We start from the raw sequence: 19,690 nt of genomic DNA on the forward strand, positions 1-19,690 counted from the left end.
GGAACTGACACCGGCAGGAAATCCACTGTGTGAACTCCCGAACAGTCAGAGTCTATGGAGGTATGAGATGCTGGGCACTGCACACAAAGCTCAGTGTGGTTTCTTTGTTTCTTATCTTTGGGTGAAATCTTATGATTTGATTTCTGATCAAGAGGTGCAGTCTGTCCAATGTACTTCAACTTTCTTTAATTTTTACTAAACAATAGGATCTTTTTTTTTTTTTTGAGACAGAGTCTCACTCTGTTGCCCAGGCTGGAGTGCAGTGGCACGATCTTGGCTCACTGCAAGCTCCGCCTCCCAGGTTCATGCCATTCTCCTGCCTCAGCCTCCTGAGTAGCTGGGACTACAGGTGCCCGCCAGCATGCCTGGCTAATTTTTTTGTATTTTTTAGTAGAGACAGGGTTTCACTGTGTTAGCCAAGATGTTTTCGATTTCCTGACATGATCCACCCACCTCGGCCTTCCAAACTGCTGGGATTACAGATGTGAGCCACCGCACCCGGCCGCAATAGGATATTTTTACCAGAGTGCTTTGGCTGTCGTGGACCATCTGTGCTCTTTTCTGGGACCTTTGAAATCAGAAAGTGTCCCAAGCAGTGCCCAGTGAGGAGTCCCCAGGGTTTCAGGTCATATCCCTTCTAGTGTGATGGATAAGCCCCTCAGCATTTAACTATTTTAGTAGGTGGGTTTTGTTTTGTTTTTGTTTTTTCATTTACCCAATAGACATTCATTCAATACTTACTCTACACCCCATGCCACCTGTGTGGGACACATTTCTTGCCCCTCAGGGAGCACACAGATCTATTAATGAACAATGCAGTATTGTGAGGGGTAGACAATGACAGGGATGAGATCAGAGGGCTGTCAGCGTGCTGAATCCAGTCTTAGACTTGATGTGGAGCAGAGACTGGTCACGGCAGGCTTTCTGGAGCTGAGCCAGGTGAAGAATAAGAGAAGAAGGAGAAAAGATAGGCGTGAGTACAGCAGAAAGTGCTTCTCAGAGGGAAGCAGCATCTGCAAAGATCCAGGGTCTGGAAAGACAATGGAGAATTCCAGAAATTCGTGACATGCACCTCAATCTGGCTGGGGTTGGAATGAACAGAGATGAGGCAGGAGAGATGCAGGGATCAGAGCTATCTCCAACCAGATTGTAGTATCCTGAAAAATTGGTTATCTTCACACATCTTTTGTCCTCTGAAGTTTCTAGGTTCATGTCTTCAACTTTGATGGTGCTTAATAAGAATAATAACATTCATAAAGTGGCTTTAATATGTTATTTTGCATACAGTATCTCATTCAGTCTTTATAAGAACCTTTTGAGGAAATAGGGCAGGTGACATGCAGCTCAATTTACAGTTTAGGAAAATCAAGAAGTCGGAAGAATTGTGATTTACACAAAATCAGGGGCCTGAAACTTGGACCCAAGTCTCTTGCCTCCAAATCCCACTCTCTTCTCACTATGCAGATTGCCTTGATTGAGCTGCAAGGAGAAAGTTTTGTACTGTATTTGAGAAAACTCACAACACAGAAGAACAATACTTCAGCCTTGTTGTCAGCATTTAACTATTTTAGTAGGTGGGTTTAGTAGCCCTGACAGATCAGGTCTAAGCTGTGGCCCCAGGTTTTGGTGATTGACCCATGAGTCTTGTGTGTGTCTCTGGTGAGCAGAATGCCCAGGATATGTGGGTCCCCAGTGGACACAGGTCAGGGAGCAAGTAATCCCCCACCCTGGAAGATGGCTTGTTCACAAGGCTGGGCATCCCTCTCAGACAAAACCCACTATCATATCTCTTCTGGTTTAATTCATGTTTTGACACTCAGCAAATTCCCCAACAACTTAGCTGAAGAGTTTCGTGAGCCAGAAGTGCCTCTGAAAGAAGTGAGCAGAGAGAACGTACACGGAACTTTATTCATAGTTGAGCAGGCAAATGATGACTCTCGGTTTTTCTCTGAAGGGGAGCTCTTCCTTGACGTGAAACAGGGGCTGAGGAGACATGAGAGAGAGAAGCACCACAGACTGACATCAACCTGAGGCCTTCTGATGCTAAGAACATCACAACTTCCCTGGTGGGCAACTGGGTTCATCTGTCCACTGTCTGCCATGATCGGCAGATATCAACAAACCACTTGCAAAGTCCAAAGAACAAATATGGTAAGATACTCAAGAAACTCACCAAAGAGTTTATTTGTAGTGGACCAGAGGTCACTGTGCTGCTGCTAGCACCCCACCCCCACCCCAGTGATCTTGATAAGTCTTTCATGATTTTGTACTCCAAAATTGTGATTACCTGGAACCCAACCTTACCATGCCAAAGCCTTCCACTAGATGGGATTTTTGCAGTACTAAATATCTACGAGAAAAAAGAGCTAGATTGGAGACAGTTGTTAGGTGGAGGACTAGTTTTATCTAGCTTTCTATTAAAAGCTTCTGTGATTGCCTGATAGGCTGATAACAGGAAGGTATTATTGAAATACATATTACAGAGTCCTGTCCTGAAGTCCCTGCAGATTCATCTCAGTTCATTGCAAACTCTGCCGAAGCCAACCTGGTAAAAGACAGAATTCTGATTGCTCAGGAGACAGAAGTGGAGGATAGAGAAAAGAGACTGAGATAACTGTATGGTTTTCTTTCTACTCTGGGCACCAGAATTTTGCCTCTTAATAGCTAGGAAGAAGCCACCCATCTCAAGAATTCAGATAGAGCAATGCTGTTGAGAGCAGCCAACTCTTCACTCTGATATAAAACCTCAGTGCCCATGTTATCTGAATAGTAACAACATATGTAGAATGTGAATACCATACAGCAGATGTGAACTGAACTTTCAGTTCCTCCTCACTGAGCAGGACACTTCAACAATACATTGGTCCCAACTGTTTCTCTTTCTCTTAGTGACCAAATTTTGCCATTTGCTGCTCCCATGTTCTTTTTTTTTTTTTTTTTTTTTTGAGACGGAGTCTCACTCTGTCGCCCAAGCTGGAGTGCAGTGGCGCGATCTCGGCTCACTGCAAGTTCCGCCTCCCAGTTCACGCCATTCTCCTGCCTCAGCCTCCCGAGGAGCTGGGACTACAGACGCCCGCCACCAGAACCGGCTAATTTTTTGTATTTTTAGTAGAGACGGGGTTTCACCGTGTTAGCCAGGATGGTCTCCATCTCCTGACCTCGTGATCCGCCCACCTTGGCCTCCCAAAGTGCTGGGATTACAGGCGTGAACCACCACGCCTGTCCCCACCCACCCCATGTTCTTGTACACTGAAATTTCCCCTTCTTCATTTCAGTGAGCCTATCACTTAAGTCCTTGGTCTTTGCACCTTAAAAGTCTCTAAGATCCATTCTTTTTTTTTTTTGGAGATGGAGTCTTGCTCTGTCACCCAGGCTGTAGTGCAATGAGGTGATCTTGGCTCACTGCTACCTCCACCTCCTGGGTTCAAGTGATTCTCCTGCCTCAGCCTCTCAAGTAGCTGGGACTACAGGCATGCTCCACCACACCCAGCTAATTGTGTTGTATTTTTTAGTAAGATGGGGTTTCACCATGTCAGTCAGGTGGTCTTGAACTCCTAACCTCAAACGATTTGCCTGCCTCAGCCTCCCAAAGTCCTGGGATTACAGGCGCGAGCCACCATGCCCAGCCTCTAAGATCCATTCTTTATGGAAATGTTATTAAGCTCCAATATTCTCTACAAAAATGCCTGTAGCCTGCATCTCTTTGTTAAATCCAGGACAACTTTGATTCATTCATTAATTCATTCAACTATTAGGGTGTACCTAATACATGCTAAGCATTGAGATTAAAATGATAACCACTTAATCACCCTATCGCTCAGTCTCTTTTTAAAAGAGTATTGACATACTACCAATAGCAATAGTAATAAAAACATGACCCATGCCTTGAAAACGTTTAGTTAGTAGGAGAGATAAGTAAATAGACAGTCAGTGCAGTCTCATGGGCACCATAGTGAGAGACAGTACAGAGTGGTAGAGCAGCACAAGGGGGGTTCACAATCCAGGCCTGGGCAGCCAGGCATTCTGTCTTACTGCAGAGCCAAAGACAGGGCTTTTTGTGCACGTGGTTTATGGAGGGGATGCTCTAAGGAGAAAGGGAGTGAGGGAAGGGTGCAGGGCAAGAGAATAAAGGTAAGCAAGGAGACTACTTTCAGCTTAAACCCACTGTTTAGTTCATGACTGTGCTGTGTGGTTCTTCTGGTCTGGAACAGGCTCCACTGAGGTTGGCTTGGCTCCCTCATGTATCTAGGGTAGGTCAGATCAGGCTGCTAGTTCCAGAGAAACTCACACATATTAATTTCACCACAAAATTGGATGCACCCTGAGTCAAGGGGGCCAGTCTTTTAACCTTCCATCCATGTCAGCCAGCCACTGGCTGCAGGCTGCCACTGATGGGAGGGGAGGACTAGTTGTACTGTGGGAAGGTAGTAGGGAGTTGGCCATAAAAAAAGAGAAGAGGGCATCTGTGAGCTGTTAGCAGCCAACGCTCACAGTAGCTGGGGACTGAGTACGCCGGTCCACAAAGGGGAGTTGGGTGAGCATGATCAGCATCTGCTATCGGATTGGCCTCCAAGCTGACTTGAGTGATGAGCAATAGTTGGTCAGGTGACCAGCAGGGGAAGAGAATTCCAGGTTAAAGAAACGGTCTATTACAGCGGCAGTTCATGGCTGTAATCCCAGCAGTTTGGGAGGCCGAGGCGAGCAGATCATCTGAGGTCAGGAGTTCGTGACCAGCCTGACCAACATGGTGAAACCCCGTCTCTACGAAAAATACAAAAATTAGCTGGATGTGGTGGCGCACACCTGTAATCCCAGCTACTTGGGAGGGAGGCTGGCACAGGAGTGTCACTTGAACCCGGGAAGCAGAGGTTACAGTGAGCCGAGATCATGCCACTGCGCTCCAGCCTGGGAGACACAGCGAGACTCCATCTCAAAAAAAGAGAGAAACAGTCTATGCAGATGGCCAGAACTAAGAGAGAGCAAGACCATTCACAGCAACATAGGTGATGGGGATGGGCAGTGTTGAGAACACATGGGGCTGTAATAATATCAGGGAGCTCGATGTGAAGGGTCTTGTATGATTGTGTAAGAAGGAAAATATTTTTGAAGTATTTGCCCAATATTTTTGTATTAGTCAATATAGGTTAAGTTACGTTACATAACAAGCAGCACCCAAACCTTAGTAGCTTCAAACAAAAAGATTTATTTCTTATCCTTACTACATGTCCTTTGCCAATCAGTTGGGCTCTCTATTGCCCAGTGTTTTGATTCTGGGACCCAGTCCATAAAGGAAATTTGGACAGGCATCAGCAGCGTCTGCTACGGGTCTCCAAACTGAGACCTGAACAATGAGTAGGAGCAGCTGACAGAGCAGCTACCGCCTCAAGCACTGCTTCCATAATTGCCAAAGCAGGCAAAAGGGAACATGGAAAATCACACACTGACTTAAAGCTCCACTTGCAAGTGATAACAGAAAAACAAACACATTTTAATTTTTAAAGCATCATTAAAAATAGAGAGTTGTCCAGGCGCGGAGGCTTACACCTGTAATCTCAGCACTTTGGGAGGTAAAGGCAGCTGGATCACCTGAGGTCAGGAGTTCAAGACCAGCCTGGCCAACATGGGGAAGCCCTGTCTCTAATAAAAAATATAAAAATTAGCCAGACATGATGGTGCATGTCTGTAGTCCCAGCTACTTGGGAGGCTGAGGTATGACAATCTCTTGAACCCAGGAGATGGAGGTTGCAGTGAGCTGACATCATGCCACTGCACTGAAATCTGGGTAACAGAGTGAGACTCCATCTCAAAAAATATACATAGAGAGAGTTATCACAAAAGTGATATAATTCCAATTTATCAAGAAGACACATCAATACTAAACACGCATATGCATAAAATAAAATATGTATAAAAGTACATCATAAAATTAAAAATATAGGCCAGGCATGGTGGCTCACACCTTAATCCTAGCTCTTTGGGAGGCCAAAGCAGGCAGATCACTTGAGGTCAGGAGTTTGAGACCAGCCTGACCCACATGGTGACACCCTGTCTGTACTAAAAATCCAAAAAATTAGCCAGGAGTGGTAACAGACACCTGTAATCCCAGCTACTTGGGAGGCAGAGGCAGAAGAATCACTTGAACCCGGGAGGCAGAGGTTGCACTGAGTTGACATTGCACCACTACACTCCAGCCTGGGCGACAGAGGGAGACTCCATCTCAAAAAAAAAAAAAAAAAAAAAAAAATTAAAAATATAAAGATACATCACTTCCAAACATGCAGATGCATAAAACAAAATATGTGAAGAAAATTTATACAACCACAAAAAAAATGACAAATCCTCCATTGTATGGTATTAAAAAGCTGATGGAATAGTAAGAAAGAGATAAATAAATCATTCAGAGACACTTTTTTTTTTTTTTTTTGAGGCAGAGTCTCGCTCTGTCGCCCAGGCTGAGGTGCAGTGGCCGGATCTTAGCTCACTGCAAGCTCCGCCTCCCGGGTTCACGCCATTCTCCTGCCTCAGCCTCCCGAGTAGCTGGGACTACAGGCACCCGCCACCTCACCCGGCTAGTTTTTTGTATTTTTTTAGTAGAGACAGGGTTTCACCGTGTTAGCCAGGATGGTCTCAATCGCCTGACCTCGTGATCCGCCCGTCTTGGCCTCCCAAAGTGCTGGGATTACAGGCTTGAGCCACCGCGCCCGGCCCAGAGACACTTTTGCTTTTTTTTTTTTTTTTTTTGAGACAGAGTTTCACCCTGTTACCCAAGCTGGAGTGCAGTGGCATGAACACAGCTCACTGCAGCCTCAACCTCCTGGGCTCCAGCAGTTCTCCTGCCTCAGCCTCCCAAATAGCTGGGACCACAGATGCAGGCCACTACACCAGGCTAATTTTTTTTTTTTTTTTTTTTTTTTTTTTTTTGAGATGGAGTCTCACTCTGTCACCCAGGCTGGAGTACAGTAGCGTGATCTCGGCTCACCACAACCTCTGCCTCCTGGGTTCAAGTGATTCTCCTGTGTCAGCCTCCTGTGTAGCTGGGACTACAGGCACGTGCCACCATGCTCAGCTAATTTTTGTATTTTTAGTAGAGACGAGGTTTCACCATGTTAGCCAGGATGGTCTCAAACTCCTGACCTCGTGATCCACCTGCCTCGGCCTCCCCTCCCAAAGTGCTGGGATTACAGGCGTGAGCCACCGCACCCGGCAACACCAGGCTAATTTTTAAATTTTTTAATAGAAACTTGGTCTCACTATGTTGCCCAGGCTAGTCTCAAATTTCTGGGTTCTGGTGATCCTCCTGCCTCAGCCTCACGAAGTGCTGGTATTATAGGCATGACCCACCACACCCAGCCATGTTTACATTTTATTATCCAAAGTAAAGTAAGTATGAAACTAAAAACTCTGTTTGGAAGGGTTTACCAAAGTTGAGAAGTCTAATAGGAAACTGACCCACATTAAGCTGAGTGGCTCTAGCTGGGGGATGCACTTGTCAGGGTAGGAGTATAACAGATGGAAAGCAAACCCCTTGAATTCTCCCCTGAGCAACGCCCTTGAATTCCCCTCAGAGGAACCCCTCTGAATTCTCAGGGGGATGTAGGGACAAATACCTTGATGCTGAGCAAGGCAGGAATAACTAACAACCCATCTCTGATTGGTTGTAAGCACAGGCCAGCCTTAGTGTGGATTTATGTTCTAAATTTGTGTCACAGGATTAGTCCAATAAACTTAAGGTGATTAATTAGAGCATAATACAGAACTAATATTGCTTCTACGTGTCTGACAGAAGCAAACTCAAAATCATCTTGGAATAAGGGTATATTTATCCTAAACTTGGGAAATCCTCTCAAACAATATTCAAGGTCAGGCTAGGAGTGGCAGCTCAGGCCTGTAATCCCAGCACTTCGGGAGGCTGAGGTGGGAAGATTACTTCAGCCATGGAGTTCAAGACCAGCCTGGGCAACATAGGGAGACCCTGTCTCTACAAAAAAAAATTTTTTAGTTAGCTGGGCTTGGTGGTGGTACATCTATAGTCCCAGCTACTCAGGGGGCTGAGGTGGGAGGATTACTTGAACTCAGGGGATCAAGGTTATAGTGAGCCATGATTGCACCACTGCATTCCAGGCTGGGCAACAGAGTGAGACCTTATCTCAAAAACAATAATAATAATAATAATTATTATTATTATTTTCAAGGTCAAAGAGTAGCCCCAGCCAAATATAATCAAAGGCACAATGGAACAAAGCAACATAAGGACCACAGAAACAAATCCACATAGGCCTCAGATATTGAAATTATGAGACATATTTTAAAATAAACATTCCTACAATACTTAAATAAAACAACCTTGCAAATATTTACAGGAAGAGAAAACTACAAGGAAGCATCATAGATTTGCAAAAGAACAAAATAGCACTTTTGGAACTGCAAAATAAAATAACCAAATTTTAAAACACAACATATGGGTTTGGGAACTGGTTAGACACAGTAGAAGAGAGAATCAGTAAGTGGAATGTAGATCAGAAGAAATGATGCAGAATGTAGCATGGAAAGCAAACAAAAAGGAAAACATGAGAGAAACGTTTAGAGACATGGAGGATAAAGTGAAATGATTAAACATGTGCTTAATCCGAATTCCAGAAGTAGAAGATAAGATGAAGTAGAGGTAGTATTTGAAGAAATAATAGATGAGGATTTTCTAGAATCAGTGTTTAAGACACCAGTCCCAGCCGGGCGCGGTGGCTCACGCCTGTAATCCCAGCACTTTGGGAGGCCGAGGCGGGCGGATCACAAGGTCAGGAGATCGAGACCACGGTGAAACCCCGTCTCTACTAAAAATACAAAAAAAATTAGCCGGGCGCGGTGGCGAGCGCCTGTAGTCCCAGCTACTCAGGAGGCTGAGGCAGGAGAATGGCGTGAACCCAGGAGGCGGAGCTTGCAGTGAGCCGAGATCGCGCCACTGCACTCCAGCCTGGGCAACAGAGCAAGACTCCGTCTCAAAAAAAAAAAAAAAAAGACACCAGTCCCTAGATTCAAGAAGCCCAACAAATACCAAACATTTAAATTGAAGTTCACACCTAGACGTGTCAAAGTAAAATTGAAGAGCACCAACAACAAATAGAAGCATCTTAAAAGCAGCCAGAGGATAGTCTACTGCCACTTCAAGGGAGTGGCAGTAGACTCAAAGAGGATTTCTCAAAAGTAAAAGCAGAAAACCAAAGATAATACAGTGATATATTCAATATACTGAAAGGAAACAAATGCGGACCTAGAATTCTATATCCAATGAAATTCTCCCTCAAGAATGTTGGCAAAATGATGACATTTTATGATAAACATAAACAGAGACTCTCATTGAAGGGTATACTAAAGTATGAACCTCAGTCAGAAGGAAGATGATTCTAGAAAGTTCTAGGATGTAAAAAAGACTAAAAAGCAAATAGAGTGGTAAACCTGTGTATAAATGTAACTAAATATTAAATTCATGACATACAATAATAATGGTTAGTGGACCTCATAAGATTGAATTACAATATACCATTGTAATTGTGTAAATTACAACTCGTGAAAACAAGAATTATAAGACAGGAACAATAGAAGTAGAGTTAAAACTTCTACTTCTGTTGTTTGTCTTTGGGTTTTTTTTTTTTTTTTAATGTCTGTAATAAGGGCAAAGGTAATTGGTTAATTTTAAACTTTGAAAATTAAATATACTCCCCCAAAAAGGCAAAGAATGAGAGAAAAAGAAACCTGTAACAGGTGGTACAAATATAATCTATGAAACAAGATTTTTTTTGTTTTGAGACTGAGTTTCACTCTTGTTGCCCAGGCTGGAGTGCAATGGTGCCCTCTCAGCTTACTGCAACCTTCACCTCCCGGGTTCAAGTGATTCTCCTGCCTCAGCCTCCCAAGGAGCTGTCATTACAGGCATGCACCACCATGCCTGGCTAATTTTGTATTTTTAGTAGAGATGGGGTTTCTCCATGTTGGTCAGGCTGGTCTCAAACTCCCGACCTCAGTTGATCCACCTGCCTCGACCTCCCAAAGTGCTGGGATTACAGGCATGAGCCACCGCACCCGAAGGAAATAAGATTTATACAGGACTATCAGAAGTTGCATTAATATAAAATAGGGTGTATGCAACAGTGAAAAGACCAAGATTGTCAGATTGTGTCCTTAATAAACTATGCGTTGTCTACTAGAGATCAAGTTGAAAACATATGAATACCAAGAGGTTGAAAGTAAAAAGATGGAAACAAGTATACCATGCAAATTCAAACCAAAAAACAAACTGATGTAACTTTGTTAGCATCAGGCAAAATATCCTTTTTTTTTTTTTTTTTTGAGATGAAGTCTCGCTCTGTCTCCCAGGCTGAAGTGCAGTGGCACAATCTCAGCTCACTGCAGCCTCTGCCCCCCAGGTTCAAGCGATTCTCTGCCTCAGCTTCCCGAGTACCGGGGATTACAGGCATGTGCCATGATGCCTGGCTAATTTTTGTATTTTTAGTAGAAACGGGATTTCCTCATGTTGGCCAGGCTGGTCTTGAACTCCTGGTCTCAAGTGATCCACCCACATCGGCCTCCCAAAGTGCTGGGATTACAGATGGGAGCCACTGTGCCCGGTCAGTATCAGGCAAAATATCTAATGTAAAAAGAGATACAGAAGATCTTTTCTTTTCTTCTTTTTCTTTTTTTTTGAAATGGGGTCTCACTCTGTCACCCAGGTTGGAGTGCAACGGTGTGGTCTTGGCTCACTGCAACCTCCACCTCCCGGGTTCAAGGGATTCTGCCTCAGCCTCCCGAGTAGCTGGGACTACAGGTGTATGCCACTACACTCAACTAATTTTTGTATTTTTAGTAGAGGTGGGGTTTCACTATGTTGGCTAGGCTGGTGTCGAACTCCTGACCTCGTGATCTGCCCACCTCTGCCTCCCAAAGTGTTGGATTACAGTCGTGAGCCACCACGCCTGGCCCAGAAGATTTTGTTGTTGTTGTTGTTTGTTTGTTTGATTGATTGATTGTTTTTGAGATGGTGTCTCGCTCTGTTGCCCAGGCTAGAGTGCAGCAGCGTGATCTCGGCTCACTGCAACCTCTGCCTCCTGGGTTCATGTAATTCTCCTTCCTCAGCCTCCCAGGTAGCTAGAATTACAGGTGTGCACCACCATTCCCAGCTAATTTTTGTATTTTCAGTAGAGATGGGATTTCACCATGTTGCCCAGGCTGGTCTCGAACTCCTGACCTCAAGTGATCCACTTGCCTCAGCCTCCCAAAGTGCTAGGATTAGGGGCGTGAGCCACTGTACCTGACCCTGATTTTTTTTGTTTTTTGTTTGTTTGGGTGGTTGGTTGTTTTCTTGTTGTTGTTTTTGTTTGTTTGTTTGTTTTGAGAGGGAATCTCACTCTGTTGCCCAGTCTGGAGTGCAGTGGCATGATCTTGGCTCACTGCAACCTCTATCTCCCAGGTTCAAGCGATTCTCCTACCTCAGCCTCCCAAGTAGCTGGGATTACAGGTGTGCACCACCATGCCTGGCTAAATTTTGTATTTTTATTAGAGACAAGGTTTCACCATGCTGGCCAGGCTGGTCTCGAACTCCTGACCTTGTGATCCACCCACCTCAGCCTCCCAAAGCTGATGGTTTTAAATTAAGGATTTTAGGATACAGTTTGAGCTGAGGAATATAGAAAGCATTACATATCAAAACTTGTGAGATACAGCTAGCGCTATATTTAGAGGGAAAGTTATAGCCTTAAATGTTTTTATTAGAGAAAAAAGTCTGAAATTTAATGAGCAAAACATCTTCAAGAAGTAAGGAGGGCCAAGTGTGGTGTCTCATGCCTGTAATTCCAGCTACTTAGGAGGCCAAGGTGCAAGGATCACTTGAGGCCAGGAATTCCAGACCAGCCTGAACAACATAGCAAGATCTTGTATTTTAAAAAAATGTAAGTAAGCCAGGAATGGAAAGAGGCTGATCAACGGGTTCAAAGTTATATTATGAGGAATAAATGCTGATGTCCTTATTGCACAGTAGGGTGACGATAGTTAACAATAATGTATTGAATATTTCAAAATAGCTAGAAGAAAGGATTTTGAGTGTTTTCACTAAAAAAAGACAAATGTTGAGGTGATGGATATGCTAATTATACTGATTTGATCATTACACAAAGTATGCATGTATTGAAACATCACATTATACCCATAAATATGTACAATTATTATGTGTCAATTACAATTGACACAATTGACACATAATCTGAAAAAAATTAATCTCTTAAAAGCTTCCTTTTCTTTTTTTTCTTTTCTTTTTCTTTTCTTTTCTTTTTTTTTTTTTTTTTTTTTTTTTTTTTTTGAGACAGGGTATCACTACATCACCCAGGCTGGAGTGCAGTGGCACCATCACAACTCACTGCAACCTTGACCCCTGAGCTCCAGCCATCCTCCCACTTCAGCCTCCTAAGTAGCTGGGACAACAGGCACATGCCACCATGCCCAGCTAATTTTTTATTTTTTGTAGAGACAGTGTCTCACTATGTTGCCCAGGCTGTTCTCGAAGTCCTATTCTCAAGAAATCCTCCCATCTTGACCTCCCAAAGTGCTGGGATTACAGGTGTGAGCCACCACTCCCGGCCAAGCGTGCCGTTTTGACAATAAAAATCTACCATTTCTTACCAAAAAAAAAAAAAAAAGAATTTTTTTAATGTGAAAGAAATACATGTAATACATGTAAAAGCAGAAAATAACGAAATAGAAAAATACATATTCAATAGAGAACATCAACAAAGTCAACAGTTTTTTATTTTGACTCATAAGTTGATAAACTCAGGGATGAAAAGTGTTTCCTCACCTCTGTAAGTGTTTTAGCCTAAGAGCTAAAGAAACTTTCTTTATTAGGAAAGTCTGGATCCACCCTCTAAAACAATGAATGTGACTTTATTGGGTTTCAGAAGGACAGAACTGTAAGGGAACTCAACTTCTCAATCTATATCATGAAGGCAGAGAACTTTGAGTTCCAGAGAAGGGAAACAGAGGCTCAAATCATACAGCCAGTCAGCAGCAAACAGAAACCTAGGCACAGCCGGGTACAGTGATTCACTCCTGTGATCCCAGCACTTTGAAAGGCCGAGGCAGGCAGATCACTTGAAGTCAGGAGTTTGAGACCAGCCTGGCCAACACATCGAAATCCCATCTCTAGGTTGGTCACGGTGGCTCATGCCTGTAATCCCAGCACTTTGGGAGATCAAGGCAGGTGGATCACCTGAGGTTGGGAGTTCGAGACCAACCTGACCAACATGGAGAAACCCCGTCTCTACTAAAAATACAAAATTAGCCAGGCGTGGTGGCACATGCCTGTAATCCCAGCTACTCGGGAGGCTGAGGCAGCAGAATTGCTTGAACCCAGGAGGCAGAGGTTGCAGTGAGCCGAGATCACGCCATTGCCCTCCAGCCTGGGCTACAAGAGAGAAACTCCATCTCAGGGGGAAAAAAAGAAAAGAAAAGAAAAGAAAAGAAAAGAAAAGAAAAAAGGAAAGGAAAGGAAAGGAAAGGAAAGGAAAGGAAAGGAGGAAGGAAGGAAGGAAGGAAGGAAGGAAGGAAGGAAGGAAGGAAGGAAGGAAGGAAGGAAATCTTGTCTCTACTAAAAATACAAAAAAAAAAAAATTAGCCAGGTGTGGTGGTGGGCACCTGTAATCCCAGCTACTCGGGAAGCTGAGGCAGGAGAATCACCTGAACCAAACCGAGATGGGGGTTGCAGTGAGCCGAGATCATGCCACTGCACTCCAGCCTGGGCCACAGAGCAAGACTCCGTCTCAAAAAAAAAAAAAAAATCTAGATAAGGTTTGTCTTAAAAACTTTCCCACAATTTCTGTGAACCCCGGGAGCACTCACTTTCTCATGGTTTCCTCGGTCTAGACATTCTGCCTCTGCTTCCACTAAATCCATTCAGTTCATGAATGATCTCACCATCCTACACATTATTTTGCAGTATCTTGACTCAAATGTGGAACAGAGTCCCTTGAATTTCACAAAAAGCTTATCCACATTAGGCCTCTTTAATGTGTAAAAACTTTACAGAAGCGTTAAAGCGATGGAGGAGGAGGTGCAGTCTACATTGTCACAGCACAAGCTCAATAGTATTGACTGTCAAATATCCCAGTTTGTAAAAGATATTCTACCACCATCTATTTTCTTGATCATCCTTTTGTCTTCACTCTTCTCTTCTTTGTCCAACCCCACCTCCGAATTTCAAATAATTTTAAAATTAAAGCTGTCCCATCTGTATTCCTGAAATGACACATCCTCGCCTTTCTTCTCCAGGTCCAGCTTCTGAGGAAGGGGCCCTAAGAAGCATGAGGCTTCCACGGGCTAAGGCGGGAGGGAGAGAGGAGTCAGAAAGAAAGCAGAAGGCTTGGGAGCCTCCCAGAGAAGAGTCCGGGCACTGCTGCCTCCCATGGCCAAGCCCTTGGGATAAGGAAGCACAATAAAATCCCCACTCAGATTTTGGGATGTGAGAAAATAGGGCTTTTGGGCCACGTTCCCAATGTCAAGCTTGGGGAGGAAGCAAGATCCCTGAGTTCCCCATCACAGTGCAAGGGCAGATGCAACACAGTGCAGGTTGTATCTGCATGTGGACCAAGGCAGCCTGCAAGAGTTCCCATGAACCAGCCATGGAGGGGAGAGAGTAGGATGGTTTCCCACACCAACCTGAGCAGCAGGAAGCAGAAAAAGCCCTTGATAGCTCCAGTAAGTCTTCTGAGGCCACAGAGAAGAGCAAGAGAGAATAGAGCATTTCCCATGTTCCAAAAGGAGTGCCAGGGAATCTGAGTGAGACATAGCCCGGTATGTGGGAATGGATCAACTTAGCAGGTGACTTCATGGATGGATGGTTGAAACCCAGACAGGATGCAGTTACAGGCAGGAGCTGACATCAGCAAATCACAAAGACCAGAGTCACACTCGCAAAATTGCAACACCAGATGTTACTGAGGAAAGGGGGGATGGGTGAAATGCTGAATTGACTGAGATTAAGCCCCTGCCTTCTGGGGGAAATGAGGTCTGAAAATAAAAATGAAGTTCAGTTCTAGAAGGAAGTTTACCGTTGACAACCATGTTTCTCTCTCCTAACACCCTTGATCAGGAGCCACCTCCCTGGTGTCAGCAAATGTTTTACAATCTTTCGTTCTTTCTTAGTGGGTGTTACTTTATTCTCCTCCAGATAGGTCGGCATATTTATTTAAAAGTGTTTTCCACACTATCCTGTTATGGTGATTTCATCTCAAGTGAACTGCTGTTTGGATTGTTGATCTCGTTCATTGTTTTAGAATTATATTTCTTCCTTAGGCTATGGAACTGTGCTGTGCACACTCATTTTAAATGGGAGATTTTCTATTTGTTTGTAAATATTTGTTGCTCTTTCTCTCACAGTCTCTCTCTCTCTCTTTCCCTCTTTCTCTCCTTTTCTACTAATCCATCTTTGTATAGGAATTTTGAAGTTGCCCCGGTACTGGGTATTGTTGATGTCCTACCAAAAAAACCTATAGCTGCTTGTACATGACTCCCCTACCTGCTGTAAGGGTTGGTTACTCCCTTCCCCCAGAGAACTACTCTTTGTTTAATGGGAAGATGCCTCACTGACATATGAATAAAAAAGGCAAGACCCAGCCAGAGGCGGTATCTCACGCCCCTGTAATCCCAGCACTTTGGGGGGTCAAGGTGGGAGGATCATTTGAGCCCAGGAGTTTAAAACCAGCCTGGGCAACATAGTGAGACCCTATCTCTGCAAATTAAAATTTAAAAATTAGTTGGGCATGGTGGTATATGGCTGTAGTCCCAGCTACTCAGGAGGCTGAGGTGGGAAGATCACTTGAGCTTGGGAGGTTGAGGCTGCAGTGAGCCATGATGATGCCACTGCACTCCAGCCTGAGTGACAGAGTGAGACCCTGTCTTAAAAATAAAAATAAAGAGGTGACACACTGCCTCAAAGTGGAATTCATTGTGTCATGTAATTCATGCTCCAAAATCTCCATGAGATCAGGCTGAGGCTAGACTCCAGCAGGGAACTTGTGACGGTTAATTTAATGTGCCAACTTGACTAGGTTACAGGGTGCCCAGACATTTGGTCAAACAGTATTCTGGGTGTGTCTGTGTGGGTGTATCTGTATGGCACTAACATTTGAATCAGTAAATTGAGTGAAGCAGATCACCCACCCTAATGTGGGTGGGTCTCATCCAATTAATTGAGGGTCTGAATAGACCCTTTCATGAGTAAGAGGGGACTCCTCTTGCCTGACTGACTTGAGCTGGGACATCAGTCTTTTCCTGCCTTCAGACTCTTAGTGGAAACATCAACTCTTCCTGGGTCTCAAGATGGCCAGGTTTTGGACTTACACCATAGGCTCTCCTGGTTCTTAGGCCTTTGGACTGAGGCTGGAACCACATCCTCAGTTCTCCTGGATCTCCAGCTTGGCAACTGCAGGCATTGGGACATTTCAGATTCCATAATCATGTGAGCAAATTTTTTATGATATTTATAAATTTACAGATATAGTACATAATATAGACACAGATATAGATATGGTTATAGATACACATAGATCGATGATATAGATATAGATATGGATGTAGATATATATCCTATATTCTGATTCTCTGGAGAACCCTAATACAGAGCACATTCTTACTTAGCTTCTTCCCTTTCCTGGTCTTATTTCTTTCCCTCCCTCCCCCTCTCCAGGAAGCACCCCCCATAAATTACTTGCATTAGAATCCCCGCCTCAGGTTCTGCTTCTCAGGAACCCAGTCGAAGACTCCTTCCAGTTAGCAGCCTAGAGTTGCAATCCAAAATCAGGTCTTCTGTTGGTGGTTTGAATCTCGCATCCTGTAAGGGTCTGGGCATACCACAGTTCTAGTTGCTGAGCAGTGAGCTCAGGGGTTGCTTCGAATCTTAGTCATGAGTTTGTGTTTATCCTCCAGCCTAACAAGCCTACAGCTGCCAACCAGCAGTTTCTTTGTCTCCTTGCAGATGAGGAATAACTCTGCCTTGCCCTAACCTCTGACTGTAGCCCCCCTCTCCATATTAGATGCAGCAGAGTTACCCTACAGGATCTGAGCTCCTGGCAGCTGCTACCTGCTTTGGGTGCCAAGACCCAGAGGACTTACAATCTCAGCTTTGCTCAACACTTTGCTTCTATTCCCTAGTTCTTGACCTCAAAGATGCTTAATCCTATTTGTTTGTTTGACATAGTGTTTATTTTTTATTGGTGTATAATTTACATGCCATAAAACATGTAGACCTTTAAGTATATAGTACAATGAGTTTTGATAAATTTATATTAGGTTGGTGCAAACATAATTGTGGTTTTGGTCATTGAAAGTAATGGCCAAAACTGCAGTTAGGACAGGCGTGGTGGCTTATGCCTGTAATTCCAGCACTTTGGGAGGCTGAGGCGGGTGGATCACTTGAGGTTGGGAGTTCGAGACCAGCCTGGTCTCGAACGTGGTAAAACCCCATCTCCACTAAAAAATACAAAAATTAACTGGACATGGTGGCATGCACCTGTAATCCTAGCTACTGGGGAGGCTGAGGCATGAGAGTCACTTCAACCCAAGAGGTGGAGGTTGCAGTGAGCCATAGATCACTCCACTATACACCAGCCTGGGCAACAAAGTAAGACTCCATCTCAAAAAAAAAATGCAATTATGTTTACACCAACCAAATATATATATATACACACACACAGGTCACCCACATCCAAAAGATAGAGAATTTCCATCATCCAAAGTGTTCCCTTGCACTCCATTGTAGCGGGATTTTAAGGAATCAGAGAGACCGATGGGGTTCAGGAGGATATTTATTAATTATTTATGTGCACCGGCCCAGTCGGATTAACATCCAAAGGACTGAGCCCCGAACAAAGAGTTAAGTTACCTTTTAAGCATTTCTTGGGTGAGGGGAGATCTGTGCAGGGGGAAGCATACTACAGAAGCGAGAAACAAAGACAGTTATTCAGTTGAGACATGCATTACATCATTTCTTACGTTTCAAGGAAAAACATGTTTTGCGACTTGAGTTTATCTGTCTAGTGACCTTGCAGCTGCACAACTAGGGAAACAGGGTCTTTACAATGCCTGGGAAGGGAGGAGAGATAAGGCTCGCTAGCCACAGAAAAACAGGCAGTTTTTAAATAAGGACTCCAGCGCTTTCTCTTTCGCAGGTGGAGTTGGGTTTTCTCACATACAACTGAGTTTCTGCTTACGCACTCTTCAATTTCTCTTAATTCCTGTTCCATTCCTCCCTGTGGTGCTTTTTTATAACAGAGGTGTTAACAGAAAGCACCACTATTTGCCACCTCCTCGTAGAGCTGAGCTGCTTCTTCTACCGGCAGCGGCTGATATCTGGTTAATGTCATCAACTGCGCAGTAATGTGTCAGACTACTGTTGCCTCCATAGTTGACTGAATACTACCAATAAACAGGGGTAAAAGGCAAGGGAGGATGAGGCAGATGCCAAGAATAAGCAAGAACCCACTAATGATGGTTTTGAATCCTCCAAAGGCTGAGAACCATCCTTCAAACAAGGAATCTGGGGACCACCCGGACCAAGTCTGAACTGGAACATAGGCTAACTTGAGCATTCTAACTGTGATTTCCATGACAGCTCGGCCATTATCATTGATTTCTAGGCAACAGTTGGTTAAATTAAATTTTCCACATACTCCTCCTTTCGAGGCTAACAGGTAATCTAAAGCCAGCCTATTTTGTATATAGCATTCCTCATTTGTGTTGCTTGGATTGCCAATAAATCTAGTGCCTTTGATGTTTCATTGGTTATGATTTCAAGGACTGCCTGCAACCTTATGATGCAGTTGAACATATAAATGGGGGTATGGTACCCCCATGACCTGTCTTGCACCCAGGTAGCTGGCCCATAGTATTTAATGATTCTTTCAGGAGGCCATTCGTTATCTTTCCAGTTTCCTATGTCCATATTCTTTTTGATATTTGTGTCTATTTTTGTGATTATGCTTCTTCTAGTTTTTTTTTTTTTTTTTTTATCATAAACTGGATATCTTAAGAGTTCCTCTTGCTTTAGAGGAATTAGAAAGAAGGATGGCTTGATTGCTTTTAACACACATGCTCCTCTCCATTTAGCCAGCAGTTGCCGATATGCCTGTGCTCCACAGATCCAATATAGGCCAGAGGGTGCCTTTCAAGAAGCTGGAGCCTCTAGCTGATGCCAAGAGTGGCTTAGAGTAGAGAACCAAGAGAAAGGTTTGGATCTGGTAAGTAGGAGTCATTCTGGGTGTGTCTCCATAGAGTTTTGTTTTTAGTCTCATCATAATGCTGTTGCCTTAGGCAGGTTGTTTCTCCTACTGCCTCTGTGAAAGCCTTTCCCCATCAGGCGATACAGTACTTTCCAATTATGGAGGCTTTGAACAACCAAACACGGGCTGAGGCTGTTGATTTACTGGCAGGGTTAGGCGAAGTGAAGTTATCTTGTGGCATTAATTCCTTTGCCTCCCACGGCTGCATTAATTCCTTTGCCTCCCATGGCCACATTAATTCCTTTGCCTCCCATGGCCACATTAATTCCTTTGCCTCCCATGGCCACTGGTCGCCCATATTAGTTCCTCCATATACATAACATGAGGAAATTCCTAAGCTGCCAGCTATGTTTTCAGCTAGCTGAGCAAATAAGTTT

The 19,690-nt window shown here is 44.0% G+C and overlaps 1 long non-coding RNA gene across 2 annotated transcripts in view; it reads left to right on the forward strand.

Moving 5' to 3' along the window:
* The first annotated feature begins 1,954 nt into the window (after positions 1-1,954).
* The window catches only part of LOC102120558 (uncharacterized), a 39,270-nt gene continuing 21,534 nt past the window's right edge, over positions 1,955-19,690 (forward strand). Inside the window, exons 1-2 of one of the 2 annotated variants that reach the window (XR_006696238.3) lie at positions 1,955-2,151; positions 19,141-19,271. This is a non-coding gene — a long non-coding RNA (uncharacterized lncRNA). The remainder of the gene's footprint in view (positions 2,152-19,140; positions 19,272-19,690) is intronic. The other variant, XR_012430616.1, reaches the window with a different exon arrangement.

This window comes from Macaca fascicularis, chromosome 2 (assembly GCF_037993035.2).
Source record: "Macaca fascicularis isolate 582-1 chromosome 2, T2T-MFA8v1.1".
Classification (NCBI taxonomy): domain Eukaryota; kingdom Metazoa; phylum Chordata; class Mammalia; order Primates; family Cercopithecidae; genus Macaca; species Macaca fascicularis.